A 10,783-nucleotide genomic window follows, 5' to 3' on the forward strand; every position below is an offset into this window, starting at 1 on the left:
CCAGGCGGATCTCTGTGAGTTCGAGGCCAGCCTGGGCTACCAAGTGAGTTCCAGGAAAGGCGCAAAGCTACACAGAGAAACCCTGTCTCGAAAAACCAAAAAAAAAAAAAAAAAAGAAATAGATAATTTAAAAAAAAACAAAGATTTAAGCCCAGGCATTGGTGGCATACACGTTTAATCCCAGCACTTGGGAGATAAAGGCAGGAAGATCTCTATGAGTTTGAGGCCAGCCTGGGCTACAGAGAGAGTTTCAGGAAAGGCTCCAAGAGAAACCCTATCTCAAAAAAAAAAAAAAAAAACCCAAATAAATAAATAAAATAAAATAAAGTTTTTAAAAAGACAGTAAAAGTAATAGAATAAGCCACATTAAGATGAAAATCATAGAGAGAGTCTGGATTATATTGACTTTGGAATTTTTGACTACAGAAAGACATTTGCTTGTAAAGGTTGATGAGTTAAACTAATATATTTATTTTAAAGGTATCTTGACTTCAAAATTTGTGTCTAAGGATACATTGCTTTGGAAAAGAGATTCTGCTTTGGTTTCCACAGAAGATGATAACTTATGGATTGCTTCCAAGCTAATATGGTTTGATCAGCCAACCACCCCCCCCCCACTGAAAGGTCTCTGATGACACCATGGCCTAGATGATCCAACATCCAAAATCAGCTTCAAAGCAATTGGCTGAGAGGATCCATCTTCACGGACTGCTACAGCCAAGATTTAATTATAATTCTTAATTTTCTCAAGATCCCTATAAGGTTATCAGCACCCCCAATCAGCAGGAAATAGTAGGAAAATATATGCTTAAATTCCCAAAATATTGTTTATAAATGTTTATTTTTACTTAAAGGGGGTTGATTATAAATATAATCTCTTTCTAAAGAAGAAAAGAAGATATTATAGCTATGATAAGATGAAAGAGTAGATTATTGAATCCACTTTTAAAGAGCAACAACTTGTTTAAAATGTTTTACATTGCTATACATTTTAGTTTATTGATGCAAATTTAAAGTTAATTTTGTTATACTGTATGTATATTTCTGTATGGTGGTACTTTATTTGTACTGAAATGTGATTTTAATTGTATGTTAATAAATAAAGTTGGCCAGGGGTCAGAGCTATTAGAGTCATAGCAAAAGCTGGACGTTGGTGGTGCATACCTTTAATCCCAGCACTTGGTAGGCAGAGCTAGGTAGATCTCTGTGTGTTCAAGGATACAGCCAACATTGGAGACGCATGACTTTAATCTCAATACCATAGAAGACCTGGAGGGCTGTACATACAGGCAGTGCTGAGGCAGTCATGTGTTTGGGTTTACAACCAATGAGAAGGCAGAACAGAAAGACTATATAAAGACAAACAGACAGGAAGTAGCTCTCTTTCAGAGAGGTCTCTTGGCTTAAGAGGCTAGCTGAATCAGGCGGGTAAGGCTCTTAGCTCTGATCTCTTGGCTTTCTTCTTTGCATTGGTTCTGTGTTTCTTATTTAATAAGATGGTTGGTTACTTCTACATTTCTGCTCTTGTTTAAGGTGTTATGTTTATGCAGCTCATTTAAAACTAATATATAATTAAGAAATAAAGATTAATAGTCATCTGGGATAATCAAACATAGTAATGTTAGTTAAGTTTTTTATATTTATAAAAGTGTATTTCAATTATGTAGGTAATCTTCAAACATGTCAAAAACTTACAGAATGTGGCATCTAAAATGTTTTAAAATCTTAGACTTTCTGGACAATGAGACATGTCTGCTCCTGGAAGCACTGATTTACTTAAAAGAGGAAGATAGACATTGAAGACACTCCATATGGAGTTTACCTTCTTCTTGGCACAAAATGGCCTGATAAGCAAAGAAATGCTCTTTCGTGGACTGCTTGACAGTATGTTATATAGACTGGACATGCAGGACCCATGGAAAAATAACCACTAAATTTTGCCAAAATAAGCAAGATGGTCCTTCAAGTTCCTGCTTCACAGAGGAGACTGCCAGATATTCTACAGGACACAGGGAGAAGTGACTAAAAAACTCTAGGCCTGTAGCCTGAAAATGGATGCTCCAACATTGCAGAGAAACTCTGAGTGACTGTCCAGGCAGCCAGTTGTTTCTGTCATTGTAGATTTTTGGAAGTTGCTTACAATGTACTTCTTGTTTACTTAGGTAATATTATATCCTTCTAGGGTCTTTGATGTAGTTAAAGACTAAATAGTTATAATTTTCTTTGGTTATGATAAAAGATAAATTATATATGAAACCTTAGATTCACAAATATAGGATAGATAGAATATTTTCTTTAGTATTGCCAAATACAAATAGACTAGATGTTTTAACTGTAATTCTTGCTTGAGAGCTGTTCTATGATATGTAATTTTACTATGTTAAAGTTAAAACCTTTTTTGGATTAGATAGAAAGGGAGAAGTACTGTGGAATATCTTTCTGTATGCTGTGAATAGGTATTACTCTCATTGGCTAATAAATAAAGCTATTTTTGACCTATGGCAAGGCAGCTTAGAGACAGGTGGGAAATCCAAACAGATTTATGGAGAGAAGAAAGGAGAGTAGGGGAAGAGGCCAGCCACCACCCAAAGATCAACACGATGCCAGAAGACTGGTAAGCCACGGCCACATGGCAACTTATAGATTAATAGACATGGGTTATAAGAGTCAGCTAGCAAGAAGCCTGCCATAGGCCATGCAATTAGTAATTAATATAAGACTCTGAGTGATTATTTTATATGTGGCTGCAGGACTGCTGGGCTGGGTGGGACCAGAAAAACCTGGTTGCACACATCAAGGGTTCATTAAACAATATGCCTAGTTGACATCAAAAGAGTTTAAGATGGTGCGTCATATGTCATTAGGTATGACAGTAGTTAGGCTAAGCTGGTAGCAAATGTTTCAGTCTCAGCATCCAAGAGAACAAGGCAGGAACAACATGAATTAGAGGTCAACCTGTGCTATAGTGTAAAATACTGTTTCAAATATAAACTAAAGTAAAATGTAACAATAAAGTGAAATATAATAGTTACTTAACTGAAAGAAATAACACAAACTAATCAGAAAAAAAGTTGTAGGTATTTTATGATCTACTTGTGTTCCTTTCAGAATGCTTTTGATTCAGTGTGGACAAACTCAAAACTGAGATCTGAATCCTTACCTATATACTCATCTAAGAAACAAAATATCAGGTATCAGACACAAATATAAAGCTTAGCATTCTTAGATGGATTTACATTGCAGCATCATTTTTCATTATTCCTACAAGGATTTGTAATCTTCATATAATCACATCTATGTCAAGAGAAGGGAAAGGTAAAATTGATTGATTGTAAAACATCAGGCCATGTGCAACAATTCAGAGAAATCAAACAAAATTTAATAAATAATACAAAAATTAATATGTGTAGGCTTTACAAGTGATTTTTATTAAAAAGTTAAGAAGACAAGTTACCTAAGATAATAACAATTAAACAAAAATGTCCATCATATGACAATCCCCATTTTAAGCAATAATCAAATGAATACATCACATTAGAGTAGTTAAGAGTAGTGATCTGCTGTAGGGAGGTCAGGAAAAGAGTAGATGTGACTTTATACACTGAAGTTTAAAAAGTAAAAGCAAATTTTAAGCAGAGAACACTAAAACAAAATTCTGTTTACCATTGGCATGGTATCATGCACATCTTTGTGCACACAGCACATCCTTCTGCTTCTGAAGCATCCTTGGTTTCAACAATTAAGTTCATAGAGACTGAGATGCTTGGCAGTCCTGGCATTTTGACTGGACTTTGACACATTTTCTAAATGAATAGATGTTCCAGGTAAATCCATCTTCATCCTGCCTCACCAACAGTTTCTCATCTAATTTACACAGCTTTGTACAGATTATTGACTTGTCATGTTGTATGAGTTTTCTACACACAAATTTTTCATTCTCTCATTCTAATCTCAGTGACATTTTTTAATATACCATCTATCTGTATTAGATTTCTAATTTAATGTAAGCTCTAAAGAAAAAACATGATATTATCAAAGGCACTTTTAAGGAATAACAGCTAGTTTATTAGTTATCACATACTTTGGGTATTGGAAGCTTAAGATATAAGTTTAAAGAAAACTAGTTTATTAAGAGAAAGTAGTATTGCTTTTCTGTAAATTGCATAAGGACTTTAAATGAATTGTTGACTTTAGGAGTGTTTGAAGAGCTGAGACTCCATGATACATATCCAGAAGATCATGCATTTTATGCTAGGATTCTGCTGTCATACTGTGTCTTGTGAATCCTTTAGATATGAGGTGATCTATTGATGTCTGGTTAAAAATAAAAAGCAGTTCAACTTATACAAGCATGTAATGTTACACACAACAGATCAAGTTTTCTAGTCTACCTTTAGCCACTTTCAAATACCCAGGGAGCCTAGTTAATAACTATTCTACTGTTTTTCATCACTACTTACGTGTTTCTCTTCAATTTCTGTTTGCTCAGTGGAAAACAAATCTGTGGAAAGACATTTTAAATTTAAGCAGATTAGTTAACACTGCAAAGCAAATTGTGGACTATCAAGATGAATTGAAGTGTTTTTACCTAAAGAGGAGTTAACTCTTTCAGAAGAAACAGTGACCAGAATACAGCTGTAGCTTTTGAGTTTCCTTCACCTCTAACTCAGATCTGATTAAGAGACAAAGCTACCAAGATGTATCTTCACTTTCTCTTGGCTGTTTTGTAGGCAGAATTTTCTGTCCTGCCAGCAACTTCTAAATACTCAGCAGCTGCTTCCCAAATCACCACACAGAGGCTTCTATTAATTACAAATCCTTGGCCAGCATCTCAGGCTTATTAATAACTAGATCTTATACTTAAACTAACCCTTAATTCTTATCTATGTTTAACCACACTGCTTGATACCTTTTTTCAGTACGGCATTCTCATATTGCTTTCTCTGCATCAACCTGATGACTCCTGACTCCACACTTTCTCTTCTCAGAATTTTCAATTTGGTCATCCTGTCTATACTTCCTGCCTAACTACTGGCCAATTAGCATTTTATTAAACCAATTTGAGTGACAAATCTTTACAGTATACAAGAGGATTATACCACAGCGTTATCTCACATCTAACTTCTTATATACTTAATCACATTTTCATCAAATGAGCATAAGAGTCATATTCTGCCATGAATCAAAAGATCTTATATAATAAAATTTATAATAAAGAACACCCACAGATTGTGTATATATACAATCACGGGTACTCTAATATATTCAGAACTAATTTTGTGCTTGGCAAAGTTCTAAATGCTTTGCACACACTGGGTCCTGACTTCTCACAGAACTGTGTGATTGGCACAATACCAATGCTTAACTTTAAGGCTAAGAAAAATGAGACAGAAATTTTAGATAAATTGTCCAGATTCACAAAGGAGAACTCAGAAATTCCTAAGATTGCATTTATGTCTCTGGTTATAGGCCTTGAATATAACCCAACTCTTTACAAAATATGTTTGTTTTACCATCACAAAAAAAAAAAAAATAGAAGTGGACACAATGCAGAGATCAGAAGAAGTCAGAAAGTCCAGCAGCCCCAGCGGACACATCTACATTACAACTCCTACATCTAAGGCTCAGGGAGCATCTTGGAAGAGGGGTCAGAAGATTCTAAGCGTCTGAATATAAAGAAGTCTAGAAAACAGTCTCTTCTAGAAATGTCTACATAAACAAGACTGGAACTATGGCAATATCAATGGGCATGTTAACATGGAATGGGGAATGTTTACAAGTCTTATTCCTAGAGAAAGAACTATAGGCAACTAATGAAAGGTAAGATAAGAAAAGATTAGCCTTTCCTATGACTAAGCACCCTTATTCACTGACCATTGTAAAGTGGTTAGTCTTGAAACAATGTGCACACAAACAACAAAAATGGACTCGGAAGGTTGTATTTGCATATATTTGTGCACATGAGTGTATGCACACAGGCTGTCTACAATAATAGTCAAAGAGAAAGAGGCGATGAACTTGAGAGTGGAGAGGGACATAGGAGGGGTTTGAGGAGGGGTAGGTGAGAGGGAGAATTTCTTGTACCTTTCTTCTATTACACTGGGGTGGACACAAGTGGAAAAAGACAAAACAACCCAAGCACTTAATTCCTTATTTTTTTTAATTACTAGAGAATTCCACACCACTTATTTTTATCATATTCACCACTGACTCTTCCTACATTTACCTTTTCTACCTTTATTACTCTTCCCACCCAATTTTGAGTTTTATACACTTTTTTTGTTTGCTTTTGTTCTACTGTCAAGTCAAGTTTTTGTTGTCCAAACACTCTTAGGAAGGGGGCTTGTCCTAGAGTTTGGATGGTTTAACAGGGATTACATTATTAAAGTAACAGCTCTCCATTATCTTCTCCCAGAGCTAGCAAATGAAAATAGGTCTTTAGTTAGTGGAAGGATTTCATGTCCACCCTCACTCCAACTTGGGATTTTGTCTGGACTGAACCTGTGCAAGTCTTGTACATGTTGTCTTAATCTCAGAGATTTCATAGGTGAAACTCATCTCTTGTGTTAAAAATAACATTTCCTTGCCGTCGCATTCCACCTCTGTCTATTATAATCCTTCTACCCCCTTCTTCATTGAAGTTCCAAGGGCCTTATCAGGAGGTTGCAGTATACACATCCCATTTAGGGGTGAGGACTACACAGTCTCTTAAAATCTTCATGTTAGTCAGTTGAAAGTTTCTATATTGCTACCTACTGCAAAAAGATGCTTCTCTGATGAGGATTGAGAGATGCAGTGTTCTGTGGGTATAACGGTAAGTTTTTAGGAGTCAGTTTAGTACTATGTCCATTAGCAGAATAACTATTCTAGGTTTCCTCCTACAACTGGTCATCTTTTGATCTACAGGTTCTTGAGCTCATGAACAGTGTCAGTGATTGGTTCAATCTCAAGGAACAGACCTTGTATCCAATCAGAAAATGCTTGATTACTCCCATAACATTTGTTCTGCTGTTGCATTGGTGGGCATATCCTGTCAGGACAGTAGTTATTACAACTTTAAGGGTTTACAACTGGGTAAGAACTATGATTACTTTAATCTTACAGTAGCCTGGATATCACCTTCCAGCATGATGAAAGTTAACCAGGAGGCATGAATCTTCTGGTAGTACCAGTTAATTTCTGTATCTTTTGTGGGTCCGGTATGTGGTATTTGCAGCAATAGGGTTTTACTGCCAAGTTCTGGACAAGGTGGATCACAAGCATCTGCAACTCCAGATAAAAGGGGTTTTTACACCCTCTTTTGGCAAAGCATTGAGTCACAAGAAAAATAAAATATATTTTTGGAGACAGTGTCCCTGGTTGCCCTGGAACTCACTATGTAGACCAGTCTTGAACTCAGAGAGATCTAACTGCCTCTACCTCTGAAGTGCTGGGATCAAAGTCATGAGCCATCATGCCTAGCAATCCCTTTATTTGTGAATATTTCAAAAGGCCTTCAGAGTTAGTTATCACTCACACATCCCCCTTTCTAGTTTTCCCTCCTAACTCTTACAGCAGCTTAACCCTTCCTGCTCTGTTTTTCCCCTGAAACCCCGAATACCGCTGTTTACTCTCCCCTTCCTTGGGAGAACCCCTCGCTATGGCCCCTCACTAATCTTCTGACCTACATGAGAACTTGAAATACAATCTGCATATCTGATGATTTGACACTAATACCCATGGGTGAGAGAACATGGTTTTCTTTTCTGTGTCTGGGTACTTCACTCAGAATGACTGTTACTAGCTCCCTCCATTTTCCTGCAAATGTCATAATTTCATTTTCTTAGTAGATGAATAATATTATATTGTGAAAATGCAACATATTTTCATTATAAATTACTGGGGGTGTAACTTGTTTCTAATCCCAGCAACTGTGACTATTGTAACAATGAACACGGGGTCCTGTGCAGGACTTTCTTCACATAGTGCTTAGAAATTCCAACATATTCCATATTTTCTCTTGTATTCTGGGTCCCAAGTCTTATGCCAAATTCCCAGTGTGTTTTGAATTGATTTTTGTGCACTGAGAGACAAGGGTACAGCCTCATTCTTCTATATGTAGCCGTCAAGCTGACCCACCATTTCTTGAAGTTGATGCCTTTCCTCAGGTGTGTAATTTTAGCTTCTTAGTTAAAAATCATGTGACCATATGTGCGTGGGATTGTCTGAAGTCTCCAAAAGGATGATGGGGCCCCACAACAATGATTCTACCTGGTCTATAATCATGCCATTGAACCAATAAACACCACTCAAAGATGATCGACCTCGGACTACAAACTGAGACGCTCCACCATCCTATACCACTGTAGCCAGAACTTCAGATAAGCTTTACATTACTCAGAAACTGGCTACAAATGTTATAGCTAGTCTTCATGAGATTTAACCATTGCTTCACTCTTTTACGGGATTCCATAGACATACCATTTTACCCGAGACAACAAAAGGTGATCCTAAGAAATCCATGCCCCTTCTCCCAACAGGTTTTTTACTTTTCTCAGGATTATGGATAATTGTCATCTGTAAGAGATTGATTGTAAATTATTATAGATTTGGGGGCAGAACAATAAAGATTAGACTCGGGAATCTTGTTTGGAATAGAAAAAGGGGGAATAGATATGATAAGATAATAAGGTAGATTATTATATCTACTTGTAAACTAAAAAAGTAACTACAAGTTTTAAATAATTTGCATTGGTATGGATTCTTGTATATTGATACAAATGTAAATTTTTTCTTTTCTTGTTTAAGATAATTTGTATATTGATACAAATTCAAAATTATTTTTGTTATATTGTATACATGTTTCTACTTCTGTTTAAAATATTTTTGTATATTGATAAAATGAAAAATTACTTTTGTCATACTGTGTTTTTGTTCTTTGGGGGGGGGGCTGCCACCCAGCTTCCAAATAATTACACAGAGGTTTTTACTTACTTGTGAATACACAGCTGTAGTGTGGCTTGTTTTTTGCCAGCTTTCCTTAACCTAAATTATCCCACGTACCTTTTGCCTCTGGGGTTTTTCCATTCCCTTCTGTAAATTTTGCTCTTACTCTGTGGCTTGCTATATAACAGCATGACAAGGTGGCTGGCCCCTGAATTCCTTCTCCTTCTCTCTTGTTCCTAGATCTTTCTCTTCTCTCAGATTTCTCCTTCTATATATTCTCTCTGCCTGCCTGCCATGACTATCCTTTCTCCTGCTTCGTTATTGGGCATTCAATTCTTTATTAGACCATCAGGTATTTTAGATAGGAAAAGTAACACACTTTAAAATAATATTCTACAACAGTACTGTATAAATGTTTATACTTCTGTTTAGGATATTTTGTATATTGATGCAAATTAAGGATTTTTGTCATATTGTACTATATATTTCTATCTCTGATGATGAGATTTTTGTATAACATAACAATTTCAAGATCATTGCCCTTATACTGTACATCTATGTAAAGACTGTTTATTTCATAATGTGAGGCTTTAGTCTTTAAGCTATATAGGTTGATAAGAATTACAGGTTAATAGTCACCCATGTTTGTCAAACTTCTAGTAATGTCAGTTAGGTTTTCTAGGTGGGCAGGGATATATTCCACAAAGACAAGAAATATTCAAACACTTCTGAGACCTAGAGAATATGGTATGTAAATAATTTAATAACTTTGAATTCTGTTGACATGAGACACTACTACTCCTAGCAGCACCAATCTACTCCCAAGAGGATGATGGGAAACAAAGACATTCCATATGGAGTTTGTTATCTTCTTGGCAAAACTGGCCTATTGGGCAAAGAACTGCCCTTACCTTGACTGCTGACAGTAAGCATGCTTTTCAATCTGGACAAGCAGGACACAAGGAAAAGTGACTGCTGACCTTGCCAAGGCAGGGTAGAACAGTCCTTGAAATTTTCCTGCTTCTAAAAATGTCTGTCAGATATTCTAGGCCTATTTTGCAAAGTTTGATGCCCCAACATTGCAGAGAAAACTTGGATGGCTGTCCAGGCACCCAGCTGTTTCTGTCATTTCCTTGCATTTTTAGAAGTCATTTGCTTATACTTCCTGCTTACTTAGGTAATATTACTTTCTTTTTCATGTCTTTGATGAGGTTGAAGATTTGATAGTTACAGTTGCAATCATCTTGAGTCTTAGCTAAGGGCATATTAGGTGCAAGAGTTAGACTCTTCAGGATAAGAAAACTATTGGAGTAATTTCTGTAATTTGCCAATTACCTCTTTTCTGGACATCAAGAACACATTTCTTGCTTAATGTTGTTCTTGTTGGTTATAGTTCCATTTTTGTTTATGTTATTACCTTTTCTTTCCTCTGGACAATACTTGATAGCTGTTCTTATCATATATAGTTTTATATTAAGATTAGAATCTTCTTAATTAGAAAAAAGGGGAAGTATTATGGGAATTCAATCCATTCAGCCAATGGTATTGGGGTGACTAGCACTATGAGGCATGGTGTTCTCTGAGTACATGACTGAATAAGAATAGAAGAAAGGGATCCTGTGCTCTCTCTTGGGTGGTTGGAACAGGAGCAAATGGCAGAGAAGTGTGGATTGCAGTTGGTTCCCATCACCTTTGGGCAGAAGGGAAGGACAACACCAGTTGGATTAGCAGCAGTGCCTTTGTTCTGTGTCCTGAATATATCATATGGATTTCATTTCCCTAATGAATTTTACCCTACCCATTGCATCAGTGTCCTGCTTTAAGTTCTACACAGTTTTAGAAGTCTTGACAGTCCTGT

Source organism: Peromyscus leucopus, chromosome 15, assembly GCF_004664715.2.
Source record: "Peromyscus leucopus breed LL Stock chromosome 15, UCI_PerLeu_2.1, whole genome shotgun sequence".
NCBI classification, from domain to species: Eukaryota; Metazoa; Chordata; class Mammalia; order Rodentia; family Cricetidae; genus Peromyscus; species Peromyscus leucopus.